Source organism: Salminus brasiliensis, chromosome 17 (genome assembly GCF_030463535.1).
Source record: "Salminus brasiliensis chromosome 17, fSalBra1.hap2, whole genome shotgun sequence".
NCBI lineage: Eukaryota > Metazoa > Chordata > Actinopteri > Characiformes > Bryconidae > Salminus > Salminus brasiliensis.
The window spans coordinates 20244011-20262260 of record NC_132894.1 but is presented as its reverse complement, the minus strand read 5'-3'; positions in this window follow the sequence as shown (position 1 = coordinate 20262260).

The following is an 18250-nucleotide window of genomic DNA, read 5'->3' as shown; positions in this document are numbered from 1 at the left end:
GCACATAAAAATGTCCATACAATTTATCCCAACCACAAAGATTTAATGTTATCTACACAAAATTATATTCTGACACTACTTGTATGTTAGAATAAAGAATGAAATTTCTGGATCAAAAAAACTGACTGCGTCAGGTTTCATGTACTTGTAATCCTGCTGCAGTGATTGTCAGGGGACAGTCAGCTTGTAGGTGATCATTCAAATAGTCAGCCTCACACCATTGCAGATGGACAGACAGAGCTGCAGATGGATAAGAAGCTAATACTATGCCAGGGAAGGACCTCGTTGGCAGCATTCAATAAACTTTTCAAGGTTTTCAGTCTAAGCTATGACAAATCACTCAGCAGCATGTACACATTTCTCCAGACAACAGTGTATAGTAGTGATGTAGGCACCACAAGAGAGAGTCCAAAAGTTAAAGAACCGACAGCATAGTTTTTGAATATGGTTGAATAATGTTACATTTGCAGATCACTGCATGATACACCTAAGTTTTTTCATCTGCAGGAAAAAAAAATGCCTGATGTGCTCAGGATAATTGTTCTCTGCAGTTTTGCAGGCTTTGAAAAGCACCTGAAAATTGTTCATGTTAGAGATACATATGATGCCATGATGACCCCAGAAAATTCCAGGAGAAAGTGACTTAAACACAGATGCTAAATGGGGGGTTGTCGAGCCTACGGAAATTCATTTAGGTGGATTCCCATAACCCACAATCCCATAATCATGCCAAATGGGCAAATGGCAGCTTAAGAAAGTCTCTACTGACAAAAAGTGACAAAAAAAAAAAACACCACTGGACTTAGGAGGTGTTATCGAAAATAGTCAATAATTCTCACATGGAAGAAGAGGCAGGAATGGCCACTAGGTTTAAAAGGTAAAAAGACGACCCAACCTTCAGAAAAAAAAACGTGATGAAGAACCAGAATCATGTTGTAGCGATATCTCAGCAAACACTGGACCAAGATGGAGGGCAGATAAAAAAAAAAAAAAAAAAACCAGTGGAAGCAGCAAATTTGAAGCTGATTTTAAAAGAAAAAGGACTTTCTGCAGGACAGTAACACTTTGCTCCAAGCCATTAAAGGAGAGATTAACTCAATGAAAATTAAAAAATGAACTCAAGGTTAGACATCAAAGGTTCTCTGCTCTGTCAGATCCCAAAAATATTCTACTGGTCCTATTAGAAGTGGAAATAACCCTATACTAGGACTAGCAGCAGAAAAACCTGATCTGTACATTGTATGTTTTAGATTGAAAGCTCCCAGTAAGTCACAATGTTGAGTTGAAAATGCAGCTAGAGATGTCCATCTTTTTTCTTTGGTAATATAAACCCTCACTTGAGACTCCCTTGTTTTAGAACCTTCAAAATTCCTAATAAATAAAAATAATTCTAATCGGAACAGCCCTGAGAAATAAATCATTTCCAAAACCTTGCCTTAAATTCTTTGATTTTCTTTCTTAAAAATAAATCCAGATTCTACAAACAAATTCTGTAGGTTGAACAGTACTGAGAATGAAATATCCTAAAATCTTAGTGTCTTAGTGTCTTTGAATTTTAATGAATTTGGATGCCTGCAAAATTCTCAGGTTTAAACAATCCTGAGAATGGAAATACTCCAAGACAATATTTTAGAATCTTCGGATTGAAATAAAATCCAGATCCAAAGAAATGTCCAGTTCATACAACTGTGAGACTCTAATGATCTTAAAGCAATGCTTTGGAAATCTTCTGAATTTGAGTCGAAACCCCCCCCCCCCTTAAAACTTTTGGATTACTTTAACCCAGATCCCTTTTAAACAGCATCCCATCTTCTCCTGTGTGTCCCATGTGTTCTAAATTCTTAAGGCAACTGATCTTATTAATTAGCTTACTGTCACTTCGGGTACAGAGTCAGTAGAGCTGGGATGACGGTGGCCGCCTCTGTCGGTTTCTGAAACTGTCTCTGAAAACTCTGGACCCAGAGGAATATTGGGATCTCTGTGGAACCTTCAAAACTGTGGTAGTCTGATTTAGATCTTCTCCGCGCTTAAAGAATCAACTCGATCAGTCAGTCTTAGGAATGTAGAGAAACACACGGACACCATACAGCAAGGTTTTTATCAGATGAAGGTCTGAATCCTTCCACCGGCGTTACGTTTACTGCAGAATGAATCACTTTTTATACCCCACAAATTCACGATGTACTACGTCACATTCACACACATTGGTTTTCATTTGTCCTTTTGATGTCCATTTACTGAAGCATTTTGATTTTTATTGCCTTTGATGCACTTAGGAATTATGTTTTTGACCTCTTTTCAGGAGAGTTCTTTTCAAACAGCCGATCCAGCCTTCCCCTATAACAGCAATATTAAGGGAGACTCCTCAAAGGCTTTATCTATGTGATGTATCTAAATGTGGTGGCTTTTGCCACATTAGTAGCAAGGCTGCTTATATTGCTTAAATGTGAAGAGGAAAAGCCCTCCTAGCTTCAAAAAGGGGTTAAACGATTTGATGCAGTTAATGGAATTAAAAAGAATCTGATACTCTTTCGCTGGCTGCAGTGGTAGATTAATATTTGTCAAGCTGTCTTGACTTAAATAGACAATATGGACTCTGTTAATGAACGGGCTGGTTAGCACCCAGTTTGGAATCTATTTTAATATTTACTTTTACTTTCTCTCTTCTTGCCTTCCCTCGGACACTTGTATGTGCTTTTATTATTTCACATTTACATACTACCTGTATTTTTATTGAAGACTGAAGTTCAAATTTGGCCCAATGTCGCCAAACTGCACCTGAATGTCACATTACATTCCAACAAGGACATAGCAAACGTATGTAGCCTAGAATGAAGATGTCCATGGCAGAGACTCAAGAAAATTAGAGTGAAATGTCCCAACTAAACACCACATTTACATTTCAATAAAGGATATTGATAACATGCCTCTGAAGTTTGACTTTTTGTTCCATTACAATACATCCCAACCTTTTACTTTTATACTTCAAGTATAAAAACCACTTACCATTACTTTTACACTTTTAAAGTAAGAGTAAAAGCTTAAATTGATACTTCAACTTTTAAAGAAGTCTTTTTAAACCCTGCCTGAGTAATGAATGAATACTTTTGACACCTTTGCTTGCTAATAACGCTGTTTCTATGTCGTAGCTAATAAAATCCATATAGCTACACATTTAGTAGAGATTACTCAGATTTGTGACTGAATTTGTGCATGTGGTCAGATTTATATGTACATTTACATTTATGGCGTTTAGCAGACGCTCTTATCCAGAGCGACTTACAAAGTGCCTTGCTATTTACCCAAGAAAACCTTAGCTAGTTAGAATAGACTAATAGTTCAAAGATACCTCTAAGCGTTAGACATTGCTAAACACAAGACAATAAGGTGACCATAGTACTCTATTCATCCAAGTATTCTCGGAAGAGGTGGGTCTTCAGTCTGAGTTTGACGACAGCGAGCGACTCGGCCGTTCGGACACCCAGGGGAAGTTCGTTCCACCACTTTGGTGCCAGGACAGAAAAAAGCCTGGATGCCTTGAAGCTCGAAGGGCTCTAGGTGCGGAACGACTATTGACCATTGCCATCAAGTACGGAGGGGCTGGTTCGTTCTTGGCTTTGTAGGCCAGTGTCAAGGTTTTGAATCTGATGCGGGCAGCTACAGGAAGCCAGTGAAGAGAACGCAGCAGTGGTGTGACATGGCTGAATTTAGGGACATTGAAGATGCATTCTGGAGGAGTTGCAGGGGCCAGATGGTGCGCAGAGGGAGACCAGCCAGAAGAGAGTTGCAGTAGTCAAGTCAGGAAGTGACGAGAGACTGAACAAGCACCTGGGCGGACTCTTTAGAGATTCGGCGGCGTTTGCAACATGACTTGAGAACAATAACTGATCATCCATGACTACACCAAGGCTTCGAGCTTCTGTAGAAGGAGTGACCAGTGAGTTCTCAAAGGTGATGGCAAGATCGTTTTTTGGTCCAGCAGTTCCCGGGATGTACAGCAGCTCCGTCTTGCTGGGGTTGAGTTTGAGGTGGGGAGCCGCCATCCAAGAAGAGACGTCAGCGAGGCATGCTGAGATGCGGGCAGAAACCTGTGTGTCAGACGGTGGAAAAGAGAGCATGAGTTGAGTGTCATCGGCGTAACAGTGGTAAGAGAATCCATGAGAGGATATCACTTTACCAAGAGAGCTAGATTTCACTACATCGTAATTTCATATTTTAGTGAAATGTACACTTTTCTGTGTAAATGTAAGTTGATTGTGGTTTATTCTTTTTTTAGCTTTGAATGTCCAAGCACCCCTAGCCCTTGTCCAGTTTTGGGTGTTCATCAAGTGGAACACTTTCAGACCGGTCTAACTAATATGTTTTCAAACCACATTGTGAATTAAATATCCTATCATCAAAACAGAATTATAATATTATTGATGGCCTACAAGTTTACAAATAGAACAATTTTATCTGTACAGAGAAGATCTAGCACATATAGAAGAAGGGTTGTAAGCTCTGGAGAGCACCATGGATGCCTCTGAAGTCCTGGAGAAGAGGTAAATATTACTAAATATAAGACAAAAAATAGTAGCTGCAATCCACACCAATGCTGACAGTGTTAAATTCTTTATCATATAGTCTTCAGAATATGAGTGTCCAAGACAACAAAAACCTAAACATGAATAAACTTGAGATCAATGACCTCAGGAACAGTGTGTAAGTTATAAATCATTGTTTTGAGCAGTGCTGGAGAAGTAAATGTACTTTTAATATGATTCCTAGTATTTATTAATCTCAAATTTGACAGTTTTGATTGGGGAACAGATGATCAGGAAGAAAAGGAAAAGGTGATGACAGCCCAGATGAGGAATGTGTAATAATAAGAGAGGGGATTTAAGGCATTTTTTATTACTTTCTTCAAAGCTTAAATACACCAAGATCACTATGCTTTTAAAGAAATTTGGGACAACCCATTTAATGAGGTCATGTCTTGGAAGTTTCTGATTGTTTTTTGGCAACATCTGAGTTAATTAGAGACACACCTGTGGATATATTTTAAGGCACACCTGAAACACACTGCTGTTTCGTGTAACATCATGGGAAATCACCAAGGATATCAGGAAGAGAATTGTGGACTTGCACAAGTCTGGCTCAACCTTGGGTGCAATTTCCAGATGCCTGAAGGTGCCACGTTCATCTGTACAAACATTTTTAAAAAGTACAAACAAGATGGAAATGTCTAGCCATCATACCGCTCAGGAAGGAGACAGGTTCTGTGTCACAGAGATGAACTTGCTTTGGTCCGAAATTTGCAGATCAACCCAAATCAAAAGCAAAAGACCTTGAGAAGATGCTGGCTGAAGCTGTTAAGAGTGCGTCATTATCCACAGTGAAACAGATACTGTATCGACATGGGCTGAAGGTCACTCTGCCAGGAGGAAGCCATTACGCCAAAAGACTGACAAACCTAAAATGTGACTGTTTGGCCATAATGACCATTGTTATGTTTGGAGGAAAAAGGGGGAAGCTTGCAAGCCTGAGAACACCATCCCAACTGTGAAACACAGGGGTGGCAGCATCATGTTGTGGGCATTATTAGGAAAGAACATTATGTGGAAATACTGATGCAACATCTCAAGACATCAGCCAGGAAGTTAAAAGCTTGGGCGCAAATGGGTCTTCCAAATGGACAATGAGCCGAAGCTAACTGCCAAACTGGTTACAAAGTGGCTTAAGAAGAACAAAGTCAATGTTTTGGAGTGGTCATCACAAAGCCCTGACCTCAATCCTATTGAAAATTTATGGGCAAAGCTGAAATGACTTGTGCAAGCAAGGCGGCCGACAAACATGGCTCATAACACCAGTTCTGTCAAGAGGAATGGGCCAAAATTCCTGCCAACTATTGTGAGACGTTGTGGAAGCATATCCAAAATGTTTGACCCAAGTCATACAGTTTAAGGACAATGGTACCAAATACTAATAAAATGTTTTTAAACTGTTGACTCTGAAGAAAGTCATAAAAATTGCCTTAAAAAAATCCCCCTTTCATTATTCTGGCATTTAGCGAATATATTTTAAAGAAATCATTTTGGTAATCCTAATTGACCTAAAACGGAAAAAAGTTTATTCTAAATTCATGTCAGACAGTGAGAAATAAATGGCGAGTTTTTATTTTTTAATTTTATATAGTATATGTAAACGTCTAGTTTCAACTGTACATCACACTGTGTCGAAGAACTAGCCCAAAAAACAATAACCACATTTTTTGTGTAATAACTTTGATTCTCCACAGTGCCAGTGTTCCAGACTAACGAGCAACAATTCCCACTGGATTAAGAGCTGCACGTCTCTCAAGTCACTTTATAGTCTGTTATATATTTTTCTGTTTCACATTTATCCAAATGTGTTGCTGTAATTTTAGTTGTGCATTATTTTTACAACAAGATCATTGCACTGATTGGAGTTTGTATACTAATCTTAGCATTTCTAGTATTGTTTATTATATGCCATGTACAGCAATTAGCTCTACTAATTTGTTTAACTTATTAATATTCTAAATCATGTTCATACACCATTTTAAACAATGTGATAACCATTTTGATACTTTTTGTGTGTATGTAACTCTTAAACCCTTTTTTCTCTGTAAACAGGAAATTCATAGTAATTCATAGTAGTCAAGTGTTTAATAAAATATATCACTTTCATCATCTCATAAGTCAACCTGATTCATGTATTTTTAAAGAAACAGTTGTTACAACATCACTGTTCATTAATAATGTGACTTTATTTTCAGAATGTTAACAAAGTAAATGAGGTTAAACACAATCTAATAAACTAATGTGTAACAATAACTACATCAAATGGAAGTACCTGGGTAAGGATTCTAATATAAGAAAACTGAAGAGCTGGAAGCCCTGATGATGTCTCCATCGATGGACTTTGGAGTGCCTTTACAACAGCAGCTGGATCTGCGGGTCAAGCTTGACGTCCTCCCTGCAAAGCGCCTGGAGAGCTCGTCCCTCTGCGGTTGCCATGTTCCGAACCTAGAGTAAACACAGAGACAGAAACGCAAATGATGGTCAGTGAAGACAGAGTACTGTACAGTAACACAGGGAGCAGAGAGCACAAGGATCACAACAACTGTCTCAGATGAAGAAGACAGAGCTGATATTAAAGACTATAAAGTAGGGACAGTCGCTCGACATTCTGTGTCGATTCACGTCTCGTTCTTTTAAAGCAGAACTGCATCGAAACAGCATTTCACAATCACGTTTCAATACGCGTCAGTTCCTAGGTCCCGCTGTAGACCCGAGCGCAATAAGCAGAATATAAACTGAAATATGGCCTTAAATAAAATAAATATAGTAAGTGTGAGAATTTAAACACTTTTCATTTTAAAAGCAACAAACGTCCTCCTTCCGTTTTTAACTGGAAACGATGGAAAATTACTTTGACTAACATTTAAGTCTGTGTTCAACAGATGTACAGTCTACATGCATATTCAACAGTGGTATATATTAGAGAGGATAAAGATGATTGGCTTTAATTATTTTAATTAATTTAATTATTTTTTTGCATTCTACAAGACTAATTCTGCTTGTCGTTGACGTTCACAGCTACAAGTGATCGGTTTCAGAGTACAGGTCTGGTCATTATACCATGGTGCTTTATCTACCAAATGTGTTTGATTCTGAGCAACACTATCAAGGCTAGAACAGAGCACAATCTACAGATCATCTGTTACATGCTCTAGATCTTTAGGGTGAAATGGGAAGGAGAAATCTGGAAGGTTATTAATGATGACACTAGCTGTCGGGCATTTAGCTTCAGAACCTGACATTCGGGTTGTGCATAGACCTATAAATTGGGAAGATGTCGCCACAACCACTTCCACGTAGAGCTGTCGCGATAACCAACAATATTGGGCTATTAACAAGCAAACCGCAGGGAATGGCAAGCAATCTCCACACCACAGTGTTCATGTTTTCTCTGTTTTGCAATGCACCAGTTTAGACAAGGTACTATGCAAAATTTGTGAGACGAAGCCTGCATGTTGGACGTCAGCTATAGAGGAGTCATGTCAATGAGTAGACAAAACCACGCACTCAGAGATTCTGGTAGTGCACCTGCCTTAATACTCTAGAGAATTCGAGCAGATCACTCAGAGCTCCATCAGAGATAGTGTTAGTGCTTGGTCACTCAGATTCTTTCTAAACCACACAAGGCGAACAAGTTTTTCTTAATCAGTAAACAGGAGAGGGTCAAAACCAGAGCTGTGGCAACCATAAGAGAAGGGCTGAGGCAAAATCAGAAGAAGAGAAACAGGCAGAGGTCTGGTATAAAAGACTGACAAAACTGGGCAAAAGAGTCTAAACATAAATAGGTCAGAACACAAAGCAAAACGGAGCAAACAAGCACACAGGAGATAAACAGGGGAAGGTTAAGTAGCCGAGCTGATGAGCTTCAGGGGCACGTTCTAAAACTCCAGCGATCTGGCTTTGTCCCGATTGGCCAGAGCGGTTACAGTGTGGGAAATTGAGTACATATACAACAACTGACGGTAAAACTGCATATCGCAATGTTGAACCACCCTAAATCACTGCGGGGTGATTCTACTTCCACACGAGTAACTGCAATAGCTAAAACCTTGGGGAGTAGATGCATTTAGACTGAAACAGCGACAGCCTCTGTGAACTCTCACCAAGGACGTGGAGAACATAGCCACAATAAACCAAGTATCAAGTTTACAATAGGCTTTATTACCTGAATGTAGTCAATGACCACAGTGGTGATGGTTGCAACATTAAAACACAGCATGAAATCCTTAATCCCTGTAATTATGATGTTTCCACATTACTGGATGCAGTGGAGAACATGGAAGTCAAGAGTAAGGTTGATAAACTGAGCAGATTTCTCTTGTATGCAGGCTTCACAGTTTAGGCTCAGAGTAGAAACTAAGAACCTGACACACGAGCAAAAGCAGTACTTGATCTAGTAAACACTGACCAAGCTGGTCCTATAGATCATAGTGTGCTAAAGAGGGCTGTAGAGACACTCTGGCGTTTACTGAGGGTCACTCAGGTGCAGTCTGTGAACTTTCAGAAAACTAAAAGGTGAAACCGTAAAAGCTACTTAGCGATAGTACACGCTCTCCAAAGAGAGATAGGAGAGCGCCTCAGTACTCAGCTGACTGAGTCAGATACTGAAGACCAGACACTGACCAATGCTGACCATCACTACAGGGTCTGTAATGTACCACAGAGCTTGTCATGCACAGTCAAGCAATGGGATGGATTACAAGGAGACCTCTTTAACTGCAGACGTTATACACTCTGATGCAGATGACCACACAGTCCGACCTTCAGCTTCACCAGATGGACGTTACAACAGCCTACTTGACCTCTCTGATTAATACTGAGATCTGTATGGAGCGACCAGAGGGATTTGAAGGAAAGTCTAATCCAGGTGAAAAGGTCTGTAAACTGAATAAGTCACTGTGTGCTCTCAAACAGTCTGGAGGAACCTGGATCCATGGTTCCTTTATTATCTAGATAAAACATGGCTTTACACAGAACCCAGCTGACCCTTCTGTTCACAACACACACACTAAAAACAGGAGGAGAATACTGATAGTCTGGGGAGATGATTATTCACCAGGTTTCCTACCCTTAGGATGCAGCAGCAGCACAATCCCTCTATATCGTTGTTTTTTTCAGTGATGAATGTTTGCTTATAATCCTCTCGTCTGTGTTTTTCTGAAGCGGCAGGGCTCCTTCTGGACCTCCGCGTCGGGCGGAGAATAGCGACAAGAGAAAACAGGAGACCGTGGCGGTCCTCTTTGGGCTCCGATACTTTTCAGTGTTTTACAGAAGAACCTCCAACAGTGAGAACACCGCCCTGAGGAGCTGTCCTCGCTACCGGAGCAAGTGAAGAGCCGAGGACCTCGAACCAGTCAGCAGAGGTGAAAACCGGCTGTGGTGGTGGAGGAGTAGCGAACGAACTTCTGTCAAAATAAAAGTCCCTCCTAAACCTGAATAAAAAGACTTTCTGACTCTCTAAATTAGAAATGATAAACTAATTTAAGAAAACAAAGTGTTTACAACAATTTAAACGCTTTTAAAAGTAACTTAAATTAATAACTGTAAATAATAATACATATAAAGGAGAAATCTGACACAGGACATATACATATTTAATAAAATTGGTCTTATGAAGGAAAATATTCAGCTTTCTAACACTGGCACCATGTTTAACCCGTTATGACAAAGTGAAAACAGAGTTTTAGAAATTTTTGCTCATTTATTGAAAAGGAAAAACTAAATTTTTGACATAAGTATTCAGACCCTTTACTCGGTACTTAGTTGAAGCACCTTTGGCAGTGATTACAGCCTCCAGTCCTCTTGGGTATGATGCCACAAGGTTTGCTCACCTGGTTTTGGGGATTTTCTGCCTTTCTTTTCTGCAGATCCTCTCTGTAAGGTTGGATATGGACGTTGGTGGACAGCCATTTTCAGGGCTCTCCAAAGATTTTTGATAGGGTGTAAGGCAGGGCTCTGGTTGGCCACTCAGTAGCATTCACAGAGTTGTCTCTAAGCCATTCCTGTGTTGTCTTGAGTCACTGACTTGTTGGAAGGTGAACCTTTGCTCTTTTGGACGATTTTTGATCAATTACTGTAAACGTGGCGTCTACCTCACATGTTCCCATGTTTGTGGGTACTGAAACTTTATCATACCTACTGTTCTATAATTAGAAATTTTATTATCAGGGTACACAGACCCAGACGAATTGCATGGTAATGTGACACAAAAACCGTTGTCACCAATGTTTGTCCTTTGAGGTAAATGAACAAGTGCACACAGTTACGCACCTTTAAGGCTTTTGTATGTCCACTACATCATTTTCAGGAATCCAGCTGTTGAATTCTGATGGCCAACCTAACCATTTCACTAAAAACAATGTTTTTTTTTTTCTTTTTCTCAATGGTTTTATTTTATCTAAAATATTTGAATGCATAATCTTTGCATTAACTCTTCTTCATTTAAACTACCTTGTATAATATCACCCTCATAATCTTTCAATCTATGAACAGGTGGTTGGTGCTGGATGCAGTCTGATATGGTGAAAAACTCTTGTGTATCGTTCTCCTCATAACCCTTTGTAAATGGCCCCCTAACATTAGAAATACGTGAAACATCACCTATCTTAAATGTGGCTTTCTTGTCTAGTTTGTTTCTCAAACCATACAATGTTTTAGACACAATAGATTCATTTTTTTGTCACATTGACAGGCTTCATTTTGATACAATGTTGACTAATGTTGGCTATTGTTGTACCTACTCATTATATCTTGTAAGACATCAATATACCTTTAGGAATTTATAGTAGTTAGATATTGCCACATGTGTATTTTTAATGTTCGGTTAAATCGTTCTATGATGCAGGCTTTTAGTTCATTACCCATTTTGTTTTTTGACACAACATTTTAAAAATTTGTATTGAAAAACTCTACCCCTGTCAGTTTGTAACTTTCGAGGTACTCTACCTTCTTCTAGTATTGGCTTGAAGGCCTTTGAAACTTCCAAACCTGACTTTTATTTTTTTATAAACGGACCTATGAGTATTTGCTAAATACATCAATACATGTCAGCATGTATTTTTAACCGCTGTTTTCCTCAGAATATATACTCATATCAACAAGATCAGCTTGGAATTTAGTCAATACCGTATACTATAGCTCTGTTTCTTTTGTACTTATGCTGTATCTGAAACCTGTTGATCAGACAGGTGCACTCCAGTATTTTCTAAAACACCCCGTTTCAAACGATTTTTACCACCAAATGAACCAGAATTAGATGGCGTGTAATACGCTGACCTCATAAGATTTGACATGTTGATAGATGACATTGTTTGAAATAATGATTCCACAGATTGTTTAGTTGACTGTTTTATTCAAAACTCAATCAATGAAGTCTAAAAAGAAAATCACACACCAATCTACATTTCTCTCAGTTAGATATTACAAGTGATTCAATCACTTTACAAACATTGATCGGTTTCTTTTTTATCACACAAATGTCTAAGATGTATGTATGTATGTTTTTGAAGAATATTGTCATGAATGCGATTTAGAGCAGCTTGTCTACGCTGTTCAATAGAAATTTGTGATCTTTGTTAATCAAATCTGTAAATTGTATTGAATAATAAAACTAATTTACACATAATCACTATGTTACAAAGAATAATGAATATTGTTCATTTTGTATGGTCTTACCCAATGGTGAGTGGTTGTCTTCCAACCTAAGACACTTTCTATACGAACGTGACGCATCAGCGACACCAAATCCAAAACTAGCACGTTTTCCTTACCAACTCACTGATGACCCTTGGGCCGCTTTGACTTCCCCGGACTGCTGGTTAAACACGGCTTAAAGGTCGTTGGTGCATGTAATAATTTAATTACTGTGTAAATCATGTATTTTGGAGGTTATCAATTACCATTTACTCCGGTGCATGTAAAGTCATTAATCGGATTACTGACATGACAGTTATGTGTTTGTAAACATGTGTTTGTGAGACTCTCACTAAAACATGCATATATGTTTACCGTAATTCTGACCCAGGAGCCACTTCATTTATTTGTTAATGCAAAGTAACGAGTAAAGTAAAAAAAAAAAAATGTATCGCAGCATCAATTACTTTTATACATTTACATATACAATTAATACATTACTATCTGCCTTTACACAGATATCCCACAATGCTTAGTGACTTTATAATCCTAACTCTGAATGATGAGTAATAGCCTCTCATGAGCAGGTTTTTGTATTTTGTTAACCCTTACGTCTCAGCTCATCTATAATTCTCAGTCCATTAAGTCGGTTATTAGCATTGAGTCTCGTGTTAGCCACTCTTTAGCTTTAGCTCATGTTAGCCCACAGCATGGAAATATCTGTTCTGTATGTTTAACTTTGTGAATTTGTTTTCCTCCTGCACAAGTTACTTGGAGAAGAAGATTTTTTACAGCTGTTTTTAAAGTTGAGATTTTTTTTTAGGTGTTTTATAAGACACTGCTGTTGCTTCTGAAGCACGCCGCGGAGGGGAAAGCGTTCAGAGGCTCAGAAGCACTGCTGGAGGCTAAGCAGGGAGCCTGAGTGTGTAGCAGCAGGTCAGCCTACAGTGACCCAGCGCATGGTGAGTAAGACCCAGGCGACCATGCTTAGTACAATCACTGTTGTACAAGCTTCACTCAGTCAGGCTGATGTAAGATATGGGGGTCTTCCAGGAACAGGCAGTGTACTTGTAATTCTCTCATGTTTCTAGCTGTTCTTTATGAGTGCACACACCTTACAAACACTGATCTAGATTTCATTTTAGAACAAGGAGATTTGTTGTATGTTTGTGTTAGACAAAAACTTAAGTGAATGTAGATTTGTTTATGATTACTTGGCTTTAGATGAACTTTCTAATGAAGTTGCAGTATATGAGCACTCAAACAGTGTTTGTAAACATCTGTTACGGTATGGATATTTGAGAAAGCAAGGACCTAATGGTGCAGAGGATTTCCTGAAACTTTCAGAAAGACTGCAGTGCCTTTCGACAGACGAAAAGTACGCCCTGCATACACTGAGAAGACTGACGTCTTGCCCTGTTCCGGGACCAGTCAGGAAGATTTAGCAATATATTTTTATTTCCGAGGGACCTCCATTTTAAGGATCCTCTGACTATTAGGGACTTGACCCCAGGACCTTTTGCCATGCCCTAGCCATGCTTTTGAGGCCCTAGCCATGCTTTTGGGCCCCTTATAACAAAAAATGGATGAGGTGTTGTGGCACTGCTCTGACTTTAACTTCTGGCTATTAGGGGTCCTAGGAAAGAGGGGGGCCTATTTTTTTAGAGGGCCCTGGTTATGAAAGCCCCTACCAGGGGGCCCTAGAGAAGAGCGGGGCATACCATTAGAGGGCCCTCGATCACGAGGGCCCCTGCTTCCATAGAAGTCGTTTACCATAGTTCCTTGACTTTCTAGGGACCTACAAATTGCCAGGCAAGCTACCATATTTAATAACAGATGTTTTGTTCGCAATTCAGGCCATTACTTAATGTTTCTGAGTTTGTATTGTTTCAAAATTATTATGTTCAATTTTTGCAGTGCAGAGACAAATTAATTTAGCAATTTTGCAATTATTTAAATTTAAGACAAGCAATTTGTCTGATGAATGCTATCTTTGACACCAATTAAATGTGAATTAAATTTGGCCAAGGGTATGATTTCACTTATGTGAAAACAACAAGCCATTTGACTAGTTTCATCTGGGCTTGACTAGATCAGCCCACAATGGTAATTTTTTGGGCAGCATAGAACTCTTAGCCAAATTTGACCCATTCCTAGCTGAGCAGAATTTATCCATTTGATGGGACAGAGAACAAAGCAGGCAATTGTTAATGAGATCAAGGAATCAAAATACTTCTCTGTTATAGTTGACTCCACTACAATAGAGTCCGAGCTCATCTTAAACAATAAACCCCTTTTTTTTTTTTACGTCCCCTGTGCAGCACATTCACTGAATTTAGTTGGTGTCAGTGCTGTTGACAGTAGCCCAGAAGCTGGATGTTTTTTTTGACTTTGTACAGGCAATGTACACATTTTGTACATCATCTACACACAGGTGGGGAAAGGTTTTCTGTGATACTGATATCAAACTCGCACTGAAATCACTGTCAGGTACTCGATGGAGCGCACAAGCTGAGTCAGCTGAGGCTCTTTGGAAATATTATGCACAACTGAGAGAGGCATTGAATGATATGTCTAAAGATATGGAGGAGAAATGTGTAACTCGAAGTGAAGCCTCTGCACTCTGACAAATTGGACACGTTGGAGATGGCCTTCATGGCATGCTTCTGGGACACAGTACTACAGAGGTTCCAAGCCACAAGCCTGCGGCTGCAGAAGCATAATGTCACCACTGCTGACTCCCAAGGGAACAGGCATGACCTCCAGCAAACAAAGAAGCGCAAAATTATGTCTGATGGTGCAGAGCCAGGTGTGGCATTTAACGGAAAGGATCGAAACTTTCAATGTTGTCATTGACAAACTTGTGTCCTGTCTCAACCACAGTTTGAATGCAAACACACACTTAACTGAGCTATTTGATGTTCTTTTCATGCTTGACAATATGTCAAACAGTGAGCTCACTTTAAAGGCTAACTCACTCACTGCAGCATATTCTTCAGAGCTGAACATGAGCCTGGCAGATGAATTGATACAATACAAGTCATTCATAACAGAAAAAGAAAAATGTCCTAGTAAAATGCTCAAAACCATGATCAATTTGAATTTACAGTCAACCTTTCCAAATGTCTACATATAATTTTTTTTGACTGTGCCTATCACAAATTGTGAAGGGGAGCGTTCATTCTCCAAACTGGCTCGTATTAAGAATTAACTCGGGATTAGGATGCGCCAAAACTGCCAGAACTCACGGTCACTTCTGGCCATTGAATCAGATTTGGTCAGACAGCTTAATTTTGATGAATTAGTGGATGACTTTGCAAGAAAGAGGAGTAGAAAGAAACTTATATAAAATAGATTCTTGTGTTCGGGTTAGTTATTGACAGGTTTGTTTAATTGTTGCTATGGTGTCAGAGGTGGTTGCTATGGTGTCCCACATGATTGCTATGGTGTTGCTAGGTGGTTGCTATGGTGTCCCAGGTCATTGCTATGTTGTTGCTAGGTGGTTGCTATGGGGTTGCTAGCTGGTTGCTATTGTGTCACAGGTTGTTGCTATGGTGTTGCTAGGTGGTTGATTTGGTGTTGCTAGCTGGTTGCCATGGTTTCACAGGAAGTTGCTAAGCTGTTGCTAGGTGGTTGCTGTGGTGTTGCTAGCTGGTTGCTATTGTGTCACAGGTTGTTGCTATGGTGTTGCTAGGTGGTTGCTATGGTGTCTCAGGTGGTTGCTATGGTGTTGCTAGCTGGTTGCTATGGTGTCTCAGGTGGTTGATTTGGTGTTGCTAGCTGGTTGCTATGGTGTTGCTAGCTGGTTGCCATGGTTTCACAGGAAGTTGCTATGCTGTTGCTAGGTGGTTGCTGTGGTGTTGCTAGCTGGTTGCCATGGTTTCACAGGAAGTTGCTATGGTGTCTTAGGTTGTTACTATGGAGTTGTTGGTGGTTGCTATGGTGTCCCAGATGTTTGCTATTTCGTTGCTTGGTGGTTGCTATGGTGTTGCTAGGTGGTTGCTTTGGTGTCTCGGGTTGTTACTGTTGTGTCGCTAGATTGTTGCTATGGTGTCACAGGTGGTTGCTATGGTGTCACAGGTGGTTGATTTGGTGTCACAAGTGGTTGCTATGGTGTTGCTATGGTGTTAGGTGGTTCCGATGGTGTCACAGGTAGTAGCTTTGGTGTCTGAGGTTGTTACAATGGAGTTACTAGGTTTTTGCTGTGGTGTCATAGGTGGTTGCTATGGTGTCCCAGATGGTTGCTTTTTTGTTGCTAGGTGGTTGCTATGGTGTTGCTATGGTGTCCTAGGTCGTTGCTATGGTGTTGGAAGGTGGTTGTTTAGGTATCTTAAGTGATTGCTTCAAGTTCCACCTTAACATTCAGTGTCAGTGTAAACTCAGCACTACCTTAAAAGAAGTTCCACCTTAAAATCCTGTGCTAATTAAGCACAATTCCACCTTAAGCTCAGTTCCACCTTAAAGAACTGACTGTGTGCTGCTGCTGCTGCTGAGCATTAGGCTGTGAGCATGGGAGACATTGGGCTCCGTGCGTGAGTCTGTGTGGTGTGTGAGAGTGTGACATCACGCTGTCCAACATTCCGTCAGTGCGTTTCTATGAAATTTATTAAAAATGATCAATTGGATCGACTCCAAAAATACATAGTAGACCGCACAGCGTGATTATCTACGAAACGGTGTTTGAACCGCGTCTGTACGTTAAGCGGTTCGGCCTGTTTTAATCGCACAAATGTGTGGAAGAATCACTGAATGAAAAGGAATAACAATATACAGTGCTTTTCAGATGGTTGCTATTGGATTGCTGGGTGGTTGCTATGGTGTCACTTGTCATTGCTATGGTTTTGCGAGGTGGTTGCTATGGTGTCACAAGTGGTTGCTATGGAGTTGCTAGGTGCGTGCTATGGCATCATTGGTGGTTGATCTAGTGCTTCTAGGCAGTTCCTGTGGTTTCACAGATAGTTGCTGTGATGTTGCTAGGTAGTCGTTATTGTGTTCCAGGTGCCAACTTAATCATTTTTGTCTTCCACCCTAAAATTCAGTGTCACTGTAAACTCAGTATTACCTTAAAAGAAGGTCCACCTTAAATGTCAGTGAGGGTGTAAATTCAGTGAGTGTAAATTCACAATTGATTAAAAACGATAAATCTGATCGACTCATTTAAAGCATTTAGCAGACGCTCTTATCCAGAGTGACTTGCAAAAGTGCTTTGCTGTTTACCCAAGAATAACCTCAGCTAGTTTGAATAAGCTAAAAATTCAAAGATACCTCTAAGTCAGTAAGGAGACCACTCTTGCAATTTGCCCAAGTACTCTCGGAAGAGGTGGGTCTTCAGTCTGCGTTTGAAGACAGCAAGCGACTCCCAGGGACACCCAGGGGAAGCTCGTTCCACCACTTTGGTGCCAGGACAGAAAAAAGCCTGGAAGCTTGTCTTCCATGGATTTTGAGGGATGGCGGGTCGAGCCGAGCCGTACTTGAAGCTCGAAAGGCTCTTGGTGCGGATCGGTCTTTTGACCTTTGCCATTAAGTACGCAGGGGCTGGTCCTTTTTTTGGCTTTGTAGGCCAGTGGTTCAAGGTTTTGAATCTGATGCTGGCTGTAGAGGCAGTGATGGCATCAACGGTTAGAGCTCCAGGCTATTGATGACAACTTTGTGGGTTCAATACCCGGGCTCAGCAAACTGCCACTCTTAAGTAAGACCCTTCACCTTCTTTTGTGGGCACCGCAGCAATGGCTGCCCACCGCTCCAAGCATGTGTGCTCACTGTCCATTGTGTGTTTTCAATGTGTGTATGTGTGTTTTCACTGCACAGCTGGGTTCCGGGTTACAGGTTGAAGCTGAATTCAGTCTGTGCCACAAAAAATGTCAAATAGTGAGTCTGGTTTTCTTGTCTTGTACGTTGACGCTGCAATATTGTGGGGGAATCTTTTCAGGCGTTTCAATTCATATTCAATGTATACGTTGTTTTCAGAAACAGACAGATGGTGGCTTTGTAACAGTGCGCGGAGAAGCAAATCCGACTACCGCAGTTTTGGAGGT